The 12224-nt window shown below is 40.2% G+C and overlaps 1 protein-coding gene across 1 annotated transcript in view; it reads right to left on the bottom strand.

Moving 5' to 3' along the window:
* Positions 1-12224, bottom strand: part of ZNF385D (zinc finger protein 385D) — a 420486-nt gene that overhangs the window by 333880 nt on the left and 74382 nt on the right. The gene's annotated exons all lie outside the window — the stretch shown is intronic.

Genomic DNA, 12224 nt, shown 5'->3' with positions numbered 1-12224 from the left:
AGCAGAGATCCCTCTCCAGATCATAGTGAAGGCTATGATGACACAGGTTGTCCCCCTGCAGCACAGGGAATACCTCAATGAGCTGATAGCCAACCTGCAGCCCAAGGAAAACTCCATACCAGAGCTGGCAGACATGCCATAAAGGAAGCTGCAGCCCATGGAAAACCCATGCTTTGAGAGGAAACAAAAACAAAACAAACAAAAAAAAGGGGGGGGGGAGTGAGAGGGAGGGGAGTTAGTCAGGGTTTCCTGTATTTACATATTTTGGTGTGCTGGAATTACAAGAAGATAAAATAACCCCCTTATTTTTCTGCAAAACTTGATTGCATAGTCCCCACTCCCAAGTTTATTAGGTATTTAGCAACCCCCTCTCCAATTCTCATGAATGCTTTCAAGCCCATCTAACCATTTCATAACTTGTCTCATTCAAAATAGTTCAAAGACAAACAATAAACATGTTCTATTAGTTTCTTATCTTAACCTCCCAGGATTATAATTCAAGGGTAGTTAGTTTACATTCAGCTAATACCAAACTGTAACAACTACAAGAAATGAGAAGATAACCTCATCTGCAAAACTTCAAGTGAAGCCAATGTAAACATGAGTTTCTGTGATTAAAGGTGAGCAGAAATGGAGCAGGTGAAGTGCTCTGTGCACTGCAAGGCTAATTTGCTATTCACAGAGTGCAAAATCTTACACTAACTTAGCATCTTGATGAGACCTTTATATAGCATATGAAACTTTAAATTGCTTGTTCTCCTAGACTTAGTGAATAAATGAAGGTCTAGCCAAAGAATCTAATCGGTACATTGAGTGACAAAATTACTGCAGACTTAAATATGATGATACTATTTGATCTCTACCTGACAAATCAGTCAACCTAGAGACAAAAATGATGATTGCAGCAACACAAGAAAATGGGCTACAGACTCATTTGATCCCAGATCCAGACAAGGTTCAGTATCTAAAAATAAATCTAAACAGGCCTTCAGATTTAGGTCTGATTACACCAAAATACTGCAAATCACTTGAGAGAGCTTCAAATATCGTGAATTTCATCAGCAAAACATTTTGCCAGTCCCCCCAAGGATTTAAACACAATTACTGCTTCCCAATCAAATCGTAAAGATCAATTTATCTAAAGATGCAAATCTAACACCTACCAATATTCAAAACAGTCCCAATATCAGTTTTCAGATTTGCCTGCTATCTAACTAGCATTGTGTTCTTTTATGATAATAAATCTTGTTTCTTTTAAGCAAGCAGAGACCCAGTTCTGAAAAAGCTCCACACATTAAAACCTCACTCAACCAGTTCAGTCAGTATTGCTATTTCATTTTTTGTGCGTAGTCAATTCTTACCTAGGTTTTTAACTGCCCACAGCAAGAGATGAGAACACAGGCTAAGGAATTCATTCCAAAGCAAAATCAGAGGGGGAAGGGGAAGAAAAAAAAGCAGCATAAAAGTAGTTATTTAGTAAAATCAAACCTATTATACTAACAGACTATAGGAACTTCTATAGACAAATTACAACTCTCCCAGAAGGCATTATGAGACTGGAAGCTTAGGGGAAAACTTGAGGTTTTTCTATAGTAGACTGTAGCATATTTCTGCTAACGAAAGGAGGAGGTTTCTCCTGAGGAAGTAGCAGAGTTTGCTGAAGATATTGTTCATTCCAAAGAGATATATTCATCTGTCTGAAATATTTTTAAGTTTAGACATTCAGTCTTTAAACAAAGCATTACAAGGATTACATTCTGACATGATAGCATTAATTTTACTGAATTGCTCTGGATGACAGTAACTTTTCAGAAATCCCAGCTTATAGACATCTGTACATTAATACATACATACTTCTGCATTGAAAGTATTCTCCACTAGAGAGCAGTATAAATTTAAAATTACAAGTAAAACATACCTCTAGGCATACACTGCTACTCATATAGGCATGAGATTACTATAATACAAGGTGTCCTCTAACCAAGGTGTAAAACTTTGTAAGCAAATGTAATATAATAAATTAAACAAATCTTATACACTATGTGTACACATATCTAATTCCTTTTGAAACATTTAAACAAATAAGCTGGCAGCCTAATAAAGTACAGTAGCATGTTACTGCATCCCTCCAGTATGCAAGTGAACGCAGACTAATAATATATGAGATTCTTATTTTTGGCATATAGAACACTTCTGTCTTGTATATTGTTCCAGAAAAAGCAATTATACAATGCACAGCCTACAGAGACACAGAAAAGTAATAAGGGAAATTCCACCTTGGAAACAAAAAAATTGAGCATCTATGATTCGATTTCTCTTTCATTAGAAAGCTGTGATGGCATTAGAGCTGCAATACGTTTTTGCCTTCGGACATGTCTTTCAAATCTGGAGAAAGAAAGGGATACTTCCTCAGGGCAAATCACACCTGATCGATTTGATGGCCTTTATATGACGAGGCTACAGAACTAATGAATGGGGCAAAGCAGCTGATGTCATCTACCTGGACTTGTGCAAAGTGTTCCACACTGTCCCACACGACATCCTTGTCTCTAAATTGGAGAGACATCAGTTTGATAGATGGACCACCCAGTAGATAAATCGCTGGCTGGACGTCCACACGCAAAGAGTTGTGGTCAATGGCTCAGGACAAGGGGTAACGGGATAAAACTTAAGTAGGGAAAGTTCAGGAATAATTTCTTTACTGTGAGGGTGGTGAGGCACTGGAATAGGTTGCTCAAAGAAGTGGTAAATGCTCCCTCCCTGGAGGTATTCAAGGCCAAGCTGGACAGAGCCTTGGGTGACATGATCTAGTGTGAGGCACCCCTGCACCAAGGGGGTGTGAAACTTAACGATCCTTTCCAACCCAAACTGTCCTATGATTTTATGATAACTGTGGACCAGTTATCAATTAGGAAAACAAAAGTTTCAGGAAGACACATTACAGTCTGCCACCATTTCCTTTACAGATACAAAGGAATTTCTGAGTATATAATGGTATTACTAAAGGACTAAGGTGAAATAGTACAGACCTGTACAAACCACTTGATCTGATGCTGTAAAACAGCATTACATAGCAGTACTCAGTATGTATATTGGATACAAATGGTTTGAGGGGAAAAAAAAATCCCAAACATGAAGACAAAAAAATTTGAAAAAACAGCAGCAGTTTAAAACATTGAGTATTTCCTACCTGATATTCCTTAAAGGACAAGGAAATAAAGACAGCAAAGGATAAAGGGGAAGACATCCTACTGAGTATAACTTGCTGGTATACTTTTAAAATGCAATTTTCAACTCCAAGTAGTATTTTAAAAGAAGAAAAACATCAAGTTTGTGAAATCTTGTAAAGATCAACCAGTGTTTAATGCAGCTGCAGATTAACTCTTGCAAAGCAGCCTACTTCCAGTTTTTTGCCTGCATTACTGCATACTTTATTTTTTCAACTGAAATGTTCAGGCAGCAATTTTGATTGGTGGAAGTAAGGAAAAGAATGCTTAGTTTATTCTATTGGAAAACTCCATGGAAAATGGTTAGAAGAAAACATTATAATATTAATTTAAAATGCAATTTTTAATTGCTATCAATATCTTATCAGTCTGATCGATAGATATTAAATGAAAACCCTCTTTCCCTGCTGCCATATTACAGAGTTAACCTTGACTATAATGGTTACATATCTTAGCCATCAGTTTTGCAGGTAACTTTTTTCTCTCTTCTCTCCTTGCCTTCCACCACCCTCTCCCCCCCACCCCAAAAAAAAGCTAACTTCTCAAGCTTTAGGAGCCCTGATGAAGACTGCAAAATTTCAAGCCAACTGAAACAGCACTGTGGATAAATGCTTACATTTATTTTCCCTGGAGTTCTGAACTCAATTTTGGCTCAATGATGCTTACCAGTAAAATGAACTTTGTATGACATTATAGCTTTGTGAAGTAGAAAACTGTCCCATGTGGAAGAACAGCACAACTACAAATTGTGGTGTTTGCTGGCATAGCTAACATAGAGGCTGCTGGGGATTTCTTTCCTGAAATGTGCTTGAATGCAAGGGATTAGAAATTACATCCTTTCCGTGAAACAATCCTTACCTTCTTAAATGCAAGACAATATCATGCTTTCTATTCAAGGATACTGAAAGGAAACTTTGCTCATTTGTATTACAACTGTTCTGTTTCCAGATTGTCTTGTCAGCACAGAACTGCCTCAGTCATTATGACTTTGACCCATCACATGTAATAGTCAAGTATGTTGGATACATTTAAGAGACCAACAGAGACTTATGAATCTAACAGTAAGAGACCACTATGTAGGTAAGCCAGTTGTACTCAGTGCAGACCACCTTCCACTGACGAATGATACAGTACATCTTAGGGAATATCTCCCTGAGTGCTTCCCAACAGGTTGCTACAACAAATACATTCCTGTAATAGCTGAAGGATAGAAAAATACAGACAAGGCATTAAAGGAGAAAAGCCCCCTAATTACAATATTCAGGGATTTCTAGTATTTCATTCCCAAACTGCGAAAGACATTTAAGTGGGAATCAAACGTGTAGATGCTTGAATCTCAGTCACTCCTAGACTCTGCATTCACTGTAAATCTTACCTACAGGGCCTATGGAAAGAGTCTTTTCCCTGTGAAATAGACTAAAATTATAAACATAGGTGGTTTTATTTTCCTAGAAGCATATATTCCTCTTCCTTTGCAGATGTCTGCTATAGATCTCAAGTTAGATGGGCTGAATCTCACTCTGCCTGCCATAATAGCCTCTGAAAATGCTAAAAGGACTGAACTTTTGCAGGTAATAATAAAATGCAATTTTCAGATATCAACAGATACCAGCTGCTTTCAAAGAAACTGTTGCTAGCACAATGTTTAAGAAAAAAAAATAAACAAACAAAAACAGATCGATGACTTATCAAGATCTTCTCTTTAATTATCACCTTGTCAGTTCTCACATCCTGGGGGAACGTTACAGGCACGCCACACAAACACCCTTCTGGTAGTAACTAGAATGTTCAAATCTCTTCAAATTCATAAATATATTGCTATTATATATATCTGTCAAGTGACAGAATGTTACTGGTTGGTGACAGTAGGGTGACCTTTGTATTAGCCTTCAAAGAATATCTTCCATACTCTGAGCCCACATATGACAGGAACCTGCCCAAAACTGGCGCCTGCATGTTAAGGACTCCCTGTTTACCTTTTATGCTTCCCAAAAATCCCTACTGCATTGGGTTCTTGTGGCACCTTTAACAAGAAGCCAGTAACAGCTAACTTGCTTTTAAAACCTCTAGATTGACCTCACTGAATAAAAAAAAAGTAGGCTCTTGACAGTTGTACCTGGGAGAAGCTTAAAAATGAACATATTGCCATCTATTTTATACATGGATGGAGGGGGCAGGACAGCCTGGGGGAAGGATCATGAACACAAAAATAAAATAGCTTTTGCCTCTTCCACCCCCATTATCACTGGATGACGTGGTCCTGACACTGCAGCCTTACGGTTCTGAGGAGGGTTACACCTGCTCCTGGTTTTGAGCCCAGAGTAATTTAGGTCATGAATGCTCTATTTTACACATTGCTGCTGTGGCAGTTACAAGCACATAATGAGAAGGACACACAATGTGGAAACGGTGAAAGGGCACTCATGGTGAAAAGCACTGCATCTCTGAAGTGCAGCTCTCTCCCACATGACCTGAGTAACCTTCAGGATACGCTGCAGGCCTCATCTGTTTTCTCTGGATGGATGAATGAACGTCATTTCAGCAGAAGAGCTACGGGGCAGTGGGAACCTACTGGGACTGGAAAGGGTTTATTTTTTAAATAATTGATTTAAATAATTGTTCTGGAGTTTTCAGATTTTGCTGTCCTTCAGATGAAAAATAAATACAAAATAGTATACAATACTATGAAAGCTGTTGATGAAAATCTGGAAAATATATGCATTAAATAATTTTACACTCTTGGTAGGCTTTCCTACTAAGAATTTTAGGTCTGTAAGAATAACCATCACTTGCTTCTAAAAAGTAAAGGAAGAGTTTGTCAGCTCATACACCCAAGAGCTAAATTACTAGTCCGTGACAAAACTGCAGACAGAAGTCAGTATTTCTTGTTGCCGTCTCAAACAGCACACGTCATTCTTGAAGCCACTATCTACAACATTTTCTCTTCAAAAAATCCACAAATGATACAGTAGAAGAGGTAGCTTATGAGGAAGGAAAAAAAAAAAAGATAAGTCAGAGAGAGAAACACCTTATTTTCCTCTATATTGTTTTTCTGTATTCTTTCAGCTCCTCTCAGTCTGATCTCTGCTGCTAGCTATTATACCACTTCAATCATCTATGTGAATAATAAGAAAATCGTAATTATCATCATCTCCGGTAATTTTTGTGAAGTTTGAGAGGAAAATAATCTCCTGAGCAAAAACTGCATCAAGTGAAAGAAATAAAGACAGGTTTTCCCCATATGTTTATTGCTGAGGAAAGGGAAAGGAGGGAGAAGACTGAGGTTATTTGGGGTTGAAGTGCTTTATAACAATGTCTGTGTCCTGGGATTCCTCCGAAGAAATGCATCTCTACAAACTGAACCCTACAAGAGTAGATTTTTATCCATTTGAAAGAGGCTCACTGTATATTTGTATACCTTGAGCAATAGCAGACAAAACAAAAAAGCCAGGGCTTTTGTTTTGTTTTGCCAGGAGAGCACTTAAATCTTTCAGGAAAGGCTGCATTTCAATACTGCTGCAAATGAACAGACTCCAGCCTATCTCCCATCACAGTCACATGAACCACGAGTTCCTAAAGGAAGATATAGATGAACTAAACAGAAGAAGTTCATCATTTCTTGGTTCAGCAGTTCCCTCATGCCAGAAGCAACCAACAGACATCTCATAGTCTCAAAATATACTGCAGTCATTTTTTTAATTGAGTTCTATAAAGAGCTAAGCACTAATCAACACCATATGTTATTCAATTAGCTAGTAATACATATCTATTTCTCAAGCCTGTACTAACATAATGGAGCACTTTGGGTGGTTTGGAACTATTTAAAGGCCAAGCAATTAATTTGCAAACATCAGCTTCTAAAATCTGAGAAGCACTACCGTGGTGACTTAAAGCCAAAGCCAAGCCATGACACCTCCCTCATTTGCTTTTTATTCAATCTGCTTTCAGAGACGGTTCTTGTGAAGACAAAGATTTCTGCCTAAAATAGGGTTAAATAAAGACATGTATTCAGCTATGTGTCTGGTAGCCAGGTTCTTAGGGATGCTTTTCCTGCGCAGGTAAATCAAGCTGTTTGCGTTGATTCACCCTCCTCTCCAATAGGGGCATCTTGTGGTACATACAGTGTATAGAAGGCAGTGGTTAAAATGGCAAAAGGCGTAACTAGCAAAGCTATGAAGGCTCTGCCTACCAAGAAAATTTGGTGTTGCTACTACACACCCTGAAGTGTATTATTTTTTTTCCTATTCTTGGCTTTCCATATTTGGGAATTCCACTCAGCCTCGAAATTCCAGTCAACAGCACTGAGTTGGCTTAGCTCAAAAGGAAGGCACAGAAGTGATTGTTTGCAATTCAGAATGCCTCTACCAAACAAAGTCTTGGGTTAAGCATTATTTCTGAGAAGGCAGGAAGTAAGCACAGATATTAAAGGCAAAAAATGCAGATTTTTCAAGTTAACTCTGAGCTATGTACAAGTAAGTCCATTTAGCAGGGTCCAAAGGAAAAAGGATGTGCAAAGGAAAAAGATGACAATCACCCTGTACAAAACTACAGAATTGCTGTAGGTATTGAAATTCAAATCAGAGAATTATTTAGGTTGGAAAAGACCTTTAAGATCATCAAGTCCCACCATTAACCTACCATTGCCAAGTCTATCACTAAACCATGAGCCAGCCACCACATCTACATATCTTTTAAATACCTCCAGAAATGGTGACTCAGCCACTTCCTTCCGTAGCCCATTCCAATGCTTGACAACCCTAATGTTTCCTAATAGCTAGTCTAAACCTATGCTGGTGCAACTTGAAGCCATTTCTTCTTATCCTATCAGTTGTTCCTTTGGGAATAAAGACTAACATCCACCTTGTTACATCCTCCTTTCAGGTAGTTGTAGAGAGCAATAAGGAGCATCCCTTTCTCCAGGCTAAACAACCCCAGTTCCCTCAGCCACTCCTCACAACTTGCCTGACCAGTGTTGAGTACAGAGGGACCATCACTTCCCTAGTCCTGTGGCCACAATATCTCTGATAGAAGAATATTACTTTTGACTTCATAGATAAAAATTACCTCTTCCAGCCTCTCAGGATCAACTCCTTAATGTGAAATCAGCGTACAACCAGTCATCCAGATACCCTCTAAGTGTCATGTACCACCTTAAAAGATCATTCGTTTTCCTAGGAACTGAACATCCGGTCAAATCTTTATATCTCAGCAGAAAGCAAAAAGCATGACCAGGTTTTTGGTCATAAGGCTCATTTTTGCAAACAACTGAGCTCTGTTCTTAACACATATAAAACCAACTAAAAGTCAGAAGTCAATATCCCTTTTCTTTCTTAATACTTTTATTATACGGAATTGTTATGTGGATATTTTTAAACAAAAGACATTTAAAGCAGAAGAACCTAGAAGAGCAAAAGAACTCTTTCTAGTATATTTTAGTTCAATTTTAGTTCAATTAGAAGAGGTTTTCAGATCAAACAAAATATTGTACACTTTGTTTCCTTGTAAATGCACTTTTGAAAATGCCTGTGATAAAAAAGGCTTGAAGAATTACGGCTTGTATTTGAATGCTATCATTCATACTTCCACAAAAGTAATCTTTTCTTTCTGTTTTTTTTCCAGTTTATCTGCTCATTATAAATACTCAGGTAGCTTTGGCAGCATTTACAACTGTAAGGATTTTGTATTATTATTACTTCCTTGCTCCATTACACACACTGGGACATTTAATGTTGAATTTAATGGAGAGCAGATAACATCCAAGCAGTGCAAACACATCAAGGTAAGAGTCTATGGTGTTTGGAAAGGTGAGCAGATGTTTTTGTGAGAGCAGGTGAAAGCTACTGTTGTTTATTTTGGTTTTGCACATTTAGATTACATTCTCTTTCCCAAAGAAGATGCATTTATTTCTGCATAAATGGCAACAAGAACATAATTTCTGGTAGCTTTCAACCCGTTTCTTTTGGGTGGTAGACAGTGCACTTTTAATTGAGAAGGAAAATCATATTGCAGACAACTTAAAAAACATATTCTCTGTCATGCCTTGACAGCCAATGTCTTTGTTACTGTATGAGAGGCTGGTATTAGAATCATAGAACAGTTAGGGTTGGAAAGGACCTCAAGATCATCAAGTTCCAACCCCCCTGCCACGGGCAGGGATATCTCACACTAAACCATATCACCCAAGGCCCTGTTCAACCTGGCCTTGAACACCTCCAGGGATGGAGCATTCACAACTTCATTGGACAGCCCATTGCAGTGCCTCACCGCTCTAACAGTAAATAATTTCTTCTTGAACTTTCCCTACTTAAATTTTATCCTGTTACCCCTTGTCCCATCACTACAGTCCCTAATGAATAGTCCCTCCGCAGCATCCCTGTAGGCTCCCTTCAGATACTGAAAGGCTGCTATGAAGTCTCCATGCAGCCTTCTCTTCTCCAGGCTGAACAGCCCCAACTTTCACAGCCTGTCTTCATATTGGAGGTGCTCCAGTCCCCTGATCATCCTCGTGGCCTCCTCTGGACTTGTTCCAACAGTTCCATGTCCTTTTTATGTTGAGGACACCAGAACTGCACACAATACTCCAAGTGAGGTCTCACGAGAGCAGAGTAGAGGGGCAGGATCACCTCCTTCGACCTGCTGGTCATGCTCCTTTTGATGCAGCCCAGGATATGTTTGGCTTTCTGGGATGCAAGCACACACTGAAGCCGGCTCATGTTCATTTTCTCATTGACCAGCACCCCCAAGTCCTTCTCCTCAGGGCTGCACTGAATCTCTCCTCTGCCCAACCCGTGGCTGTACCAGGGATTGCTCCAACACAGGTGTAGGACCTTGCACTTGGCATGGTTAAACTTCATGAGGTTGGCATCAGCCCACCTCACAAGATCTCAAGGTCCCCCTGGATGGCATTCCTTCCCTCCAGTGTATCAACTGAACCACACAGCTTGGTGTCATCGGCAAACTTGCTGAGGGCACACTCAATCCCACCATCCATGGCACTGACAAAGATGCTGAACAGGATCTGTCCCAACACCAATCCCTGAGGGACACCACTTGTTACTGGTCTCCAGCCAGACACTGAGCTATTGACCACAACTCTGCGTGAGGCCATCCAGCCAGTTCTTTATCCACAGAGTGGTCCACCTATCAAATTGATGTCTCTCCAATTTAGAGACAAGGATGTCGTGTGGCACAGTGTCAAACGCTTTGCACAAGTCCAGGTAGATGACATCAGCTGTTCTACCTCTTTCCATCAGGTCCATAGCCCCATTCATAGAAGGCCACGAAATTGGTCAGGCAGGATTTCCCCTTACTGAAGCCATGCTGGCTGTCACCAAGTGCCATGGAATGGACTCAGAGATCAATATGATCAGACCAAAAGCCACTTATTGCAAAGCATTAACTCCTTATATACTATTGCTTACACACACCTACAGCGATTTGGCATATCATGATTGGATACATGTCAAAGACCATTAGTGACTAACATATAATTGGTTAAGCACAGCTGTGAGAACTCGACCTCAAAAGCTTGCCAACAGTCCACAGTTCTCATCACTCAGTGAATTCCAGCTACTTGTTATCTTGCTTGCTTAAGCTTCCTCGGACCTCTCATGGCCTTGCTATATATTTCGGGGTTATTCAGAGTTCATGTACCAAATATCCATTCTCCTGTGAGAACACTGTCTCCATAACCAAGCACTTTGTTGTTTTTCATGTGCTTTAGCATGCCTTCCAGGAGAATCTGCTCCAAGGTTTTGTGAGGCACAGAGGTGAGACTGACTGTTCTGTGATTCCCCGGGTCATCCATTTTCCCCTTCTTGAAAATGGGGGTCATATTTCCCTTTTTTAGTCTTCGGGAACTTCACCTGACTGCCATGATTTTTTAAATATGATGGCCAGTGGCTTAGCAACTTCATTCGCCAGCTCCTTCAGGACCTGCGAATGGATTTCATCAGGTCCCATGGACTTGTGTACATTCAGGTTCTTAAGATGGTCTCGAACCAGATCCTCTCCTACAGTGGGCCCAAGGTCTTCATTCTTACAGTCCATGTGTCTGCCTTCTGAGTCTTGGGTGGTGCATTTGCGAGGGAAGACTGAGGCAAAGAAGTCATTCAGAACCTCGGCCTTCTCCAAATCCAGGGTAGCCAGTTCTCCTGATAACTTCCAGAAAGGGCCTACATTGTCCCTAGTATGTCCTTTGTTAGCAATGTACCTATAGAATCCCTTCCTGTTATCTTTCACATCCCTAGCCAAGCTTATTTCTAACTGGGCCTTAGCTTTCCTAACCTGGTCCCTAGCTTCCCAAACGACATCCCTCTATTCTTCTCAGGCCGCCTATCCTTGCTTCCACCTTTTATAAGCATCTTTTTTCCCTTCTAAGTTTCCTCATCAGCTCTTTACCCATCCAAGGAGGTCTCCTGGCCCTCCTGCTGCACTTCCTTCTAGTTGGGATGCAACACTCCTGAGCTTGCAGTAGGTGATCCTTGAATATCAACCAACAGTCTTGGGCCCCTGCCCTCTTACGGAGTAGGTTCCTGAAGAGGCCAGAGTCTGCTCTATTGAACTCCAGAGCAGTGAGCTTACTGCACGCTCTTCTCACTGTCCTGAGGATCTCGAATTCAACCATCTCATGATTGCTCCAACCAAGGCTGCCCTGGAGCATCACATTTCCAAGCAGCCCTTCCCTGTTGGTGAGCACAAGGTCAAGCAAGGCACCTCTCCTTGTCGCCTCCTCTATTACTTGTACTACTTATAGTACTATAATGTTCTTTCATGTCAACTACTTCAATCTGTTCATCAGTATTAGGGATAGAGATAAATTATCTAGCAAACCAGACTGCCCTTGACATATATCAGTGAAACTCTGAAAGACAAACTGGGATACCTGCACCTTTTCATATCCCCCTAGGATGACACAGCATCCTACAGCAGCAACTAAATTCTTTTTTACATTTGCATATGGCCAACATAGGGATTCACTTTCACAGCTGGAGAATT

This window comes from Melopsittacus undulatus, chromosome 1, assembly GCF_012275295.1.
Source record: "Melopsittacus undulatus isolate bMelUnd1 chromosome 1, bMelUnd1.mat.Z, whole genome shotgun sequence".
Lineage (NCBI taxonomy): Eukaryota > Metazoa > Chordata > Aves > Psittaciformes > Psittaculidae > Melopsittacus > Melopsittacus undulatus.
The sequence above is the reverse complement of the archived record's forward strand: the minus strand, read 5'-3'. Positions and strand labels throughout refer to the sequence as shown.